The following is a 4,503-nucleotide window of genomic DNA, read 5'->3' as shown; positions in this document are numbered from 1 at the left end:
GAGCTGATAAATGAGTGTTATTTTAAATTACCACTAAATTTATGATAATTTGTTACGCATCAATACAAAACTAATGCAAAGACATTAACCATTTTCTCCATATTATAGGGAAAAAAGAATGAAACATTAATGGAGTCTAAAATTCTAAAGCGACTTTTCCTTACATGAAATGAAAATGAAGGCACAGCTCAATGGAGGAAAAGACAAAACTGTGTAAGATTTAACTTAAGTGAAAACTTAAGCCGCTGGAGCAAAAGCCCCAAGAAGGAATCAGAGACTATTCCTAGTTGCACACCTAGGGGGGATGTTTCATTTCCTAGAGAACGAGGATTATGAATACATCTCAGTCCATCCTGTAAGCATGCCAGATTTGGACTCCGCAATGGCTTCAACCCCCAGCTTTGCCATTTACTAACACAGTGACATTAGGGGAGTAATCTCTCTGAGCTTCAGTTTTATCATCTGTGAAATACGAATGATGAGTTTGTGTGAGGTTTAAATGAGACACTACATGTAGCACTTAGCACGATCCTTGACACAAGCTCTGCAGCAATCATTCTCATGTATATGCATAGAAGAGGGACAAAATCAATGCATGGGATATTCGCAGCCTCCTTCTCCCCCCTCAGTTGGTATAATATTCTGATATTGACGAATGAGCATTTTCCTCCCCATCTCCCCCTTTTTTGCACTTCTGCTTTATTAGGTACATGGGGTAATCAGTTGGGAGGACAGCTGGAGAAGTGGAGTAGGAGATCCAGGTAAGAAAGTGTTGAGATGAGGGAGAATAGAGGGGTGGGGAAAAGGCTAGTGGGGAAGAAAAGGAAAGAGAGGAGAAGATGGCAACGGGGAGCGTTGTTTGTAAGGAGAGTGGAGAGAGTTCAGAGCTTGTGCCGAATGAGAGCTGGTTTACAAAAATCTGGAGGGAGTCCATACTGATGTACGTAAAGATCGTCCAAGTAAATAAATGGGAAAGAACAGATAAATTTCCCGTGAAGAACTCCAAACAATTTATGTCGATGCTTTGCCCTCAAAGAGGTGGCACATAACCCCCCTCCACTCCTTAACTGTGGGCCAGGTGAAGTGGCTTTCCTCCAAAGAACACAGTATGGAAGGGAGTGGGGGAATAACTTTTCAGGAGAGAAACCCAACAAACGCTCCCTCAGAGAGGTGATTAAGGGTAACGCTTGATGGTCCCTTGAGATGCCGTGATAAGAATGGCGCTTGACCACTGCATAACCCAATCTCGTCATAAGAAAAATATTAGACAAATCTTAATTGAAGCACAATCTACAAAATACGTGACCAATGCTCTCAAAAACTGCCACTGTCATCTAAAACAAAGACAGTCTGAGGAACTCTTACAGCTAAGAGGACCCTAAAGAGACATGTTGACTAAAATATATGTTATCTTAAATAGGATCTTGGAACAGAAAAAAGATGTTAGGTAAAGACTAAGGTAATCAAAATAAAGGATGGATTTTAGTTACTAATATATCAAATATTGGTTCATTAGCTGTGACAAACATACCATTCTGATGAGATGTTAATAACAGAGGAAACTGAATAAGGGTCGTATGGTAACTCTTAGCAACTTTGCTGTACATCTAAAATAATTCTTACAGAAAAAAAGTTTATCCCAGGTTTTATCACCAAAAAAGAAAAGTAATAAAGAAAAATAAAATATAAAGTTTATTTTAAAACTATGAGAAGAAAGGGATTTTAAGACATATCACTGTAGGTAGTGAATTCTATTATCTTGTGCTTTGAAAAGTGCAGGTAAGGATCTTAATTATATTTTTCTTACTGAGGGTTTTTTTTTTTAGAATCAAAGGCAAGTTTATTAGAAAAGGGACAACCCTCCATCCACAGACAAGAGTGTGGTCTCCTCTCAGAGGCAGAGAGTGAGCTATTTCTTTTAATGCAGCACAGCTCCAAAGCTGGTCTTCTTAGGCATGGGATCTCTGCAGATTACAATATCGGCACCCTTAAACTTTGGAGAACATGAGGGGATGACTTCCTTTGGGGAATATGCTAGAAGCCTGACAAAGGCCGGCAGCCAGTTAACTGTCAGGACACAGTGCTGGGCAGTTGTCCGATGTTCCTTCCAGAGGTGACTTTCTGGTTCCCAAGCGGGCCTGGAATCTCTTAAAAGAGCTGCCACCCCAGTGGCTGTCTTAGCTGGCACATGCCTAATGTCTCATTACATCCAGTTATGGAAAAAAGATGAAAAGAAGAGCCCCTTTGGCTCCCAGGGCCCTGGGAATTAGAACATCTGTGGAAAATATTGGGGTCTCGTTCACATGCCCAGACAATTTGGATGTTTTCCAAATCCACATCAGTGCCAACCTACTTAGTCTTTTCCCGGGAGCAAGGAGCAAGCGGACTGCGCAAACAGGACACAGCAGGCCAGAGACTGTCATCCTTAGAAAAAGCCTGCTAGTAAGTAGGCCCTTGGCTGGTGTCTGGGAACTTGGATTTAGGGGGTGCTCCCACCAGTCTCAGAATCGGTAAGAGTGACCGACTTGCCTAAACTACAGGTACAAACTATACATGTTCATCCTCATTTATTTTCTGAGTGTTCATGCTGAACACCTGTTTCCTTCTGAGAGTCTGGGGTTTTTGGCCTGTGCAAGGCAGAAGGTGCCTACGTGACTGGCCCCCAATAAAAACCTAAGTCTCTAATGAGCACTGGGTCTTTAATTAGCTTCCCCAGTCAACAATATTTTAACGTGTGTTGTCACGACTTGTTGCTGGAGGAACTAGGTGCATCCTGTGTGACTCCACTAGGAAAAGACTCCTGGAAGCTTGGGCCTCCTTTCCTCTGGACGTCGCCCCACGTGCCTTCCCTCTTTGCTGATTTGACTTCATATCCTCTGGCAGAAATAAATCATACATAGCCATGAGGACAGCTATATGCTAAATCTTGTGAGTCCTCCACCAAATCATCAAATCTGGGGGAGGTCTTGGGGACTCCCTGCACAAGACTGTCGTTACCTATAAAAATGGCATAAAGGTTTTTCTTGATTTAAACCCTCCCTGGGAGAGGCACAGAGGGAAGTATGATTAGCTCCATTTGCTCACTGAGAAAACGGGCACAGAGAAGAGAGGGGGCATGAGTGAGGTTTCGCAGTTAAGATGGCAGAGCTGTTTCTACACCCCAGCTCCTTCCACTGGTGACAGGGCAGCAGCTAGTCTTATTGCTAAAGGTCGGAAATGCCTCCCTTTTCTCCACCCTCTGTTTCTTTGCCCTTAACTCCAGTAAACCTGTCTGGCAGGTCTGACTGCAGGGCGGAGCAGTGAAATGGGAGGGAGAGGGGCAGCAATTCCAGGCGTGGCGTGGCCCCCTTCCCACAGATAACCTCTCCACCCCTCACCCTGTGTCCCACTCCACCCGAGCCTTCATTATTGTTTCCTCCCTGCACCCAACACCATCTCCCTTAACTCCTTTGTTTTAGAATCTGTTGATTGTTGTCTTCATCCCATTTATTTTCTGGGTGCCATAGACAAAGGTGGCACCTATGGGCCTTGGCCACATGGGGCTGCTGTCTAACTCACTCCTGAGGAAATACTTAAGGTCAGCGACTGCGGGAGGCTCAGCATGAGCAACCCCACCAGGAGCAAGGAGAGGCAGCACACCTAACATGCTTTCATCCTGCTCTACCTTGGAGACTTGTCGCCTTATTCTCTTTCCTCAAGTTTGGATCTCTAGGTCTGAAATTTTGGAAGCAATAGGTCTGCTCATGCCTTCCCTCCCCCTTTCTGTTTTCCCGCCTTATTGTAAGGTGGCCACAGGCAAGAACTCTGCTGTAGTTATATCTACATCTGTCTCTCCAGTTTTGAGCATGTGTCACAGCCTGTTGTGAAAATGTTTGCACACTGAGCAAGGGGAATAGAGTTTTACTGATCCTGCACTCTTGCTAACTTAATGGAAAATGATTCCCCCGGCCCAAATACCATAGAAAATTATATTATGTATTTTGGGCTAAATATCTTTCTAAGATTCAGCAAATGATCTTGGTAAAGTGGTAAAGATGGGAGATCTGGGTCTAAGGATTTAACATATTTTCTCATTTTTTTTTCCGTTTACGATCTTTCTTCAAATCTAGACGTGCCATTAATGATTGAGCACATCACTTTTCCTTAACAAAGGAAAGAACACTCCCAATTATAATTGTAGGATGCATCCCAATTTCAGAGATTTAAAAATGTGAACTATTGTGATCACAGTATTTTTTTTCCCCCTCTTTACTACTCCCCCGACTCCCCCGGCACCTCTTCCACCCCTGACCTGTGGAGGTTGCCATTTCTCCTTAAGAAATGGATCTCTGAAGGCGGGGTGTCTCCTCCCACATGCTCCTGGCGTGCACCTGGGGCCTGGTGCACCCGGGGCCTGACACACCCGTGACAGTATTTTTTAAATTGTGAAATAAAAGTAAAAAGAGGAGGAAAAATTGCTGAAGTCTTACCTACCTAAAGAAAATTTTATTAGCATGTCATTAG

Source organism: Pteropus vampyrus, unplaced genomic scaffold (genome assembly GCF_000151845.1).
Source record: "Pteropus vampyrus isolate Shadow unplaced genomic scaffold, Pvam_2.0 Scaffold46, whole genome shotgun sequence".
NCBI lineage: Eukaryota > Metazoa > Chordata > Mammalia > Chiroptera > Pteropodidae > Pteropus > Pteropus vampyrus.
This window is presented reverse-complemented; position numbering follows the sequence as displayed.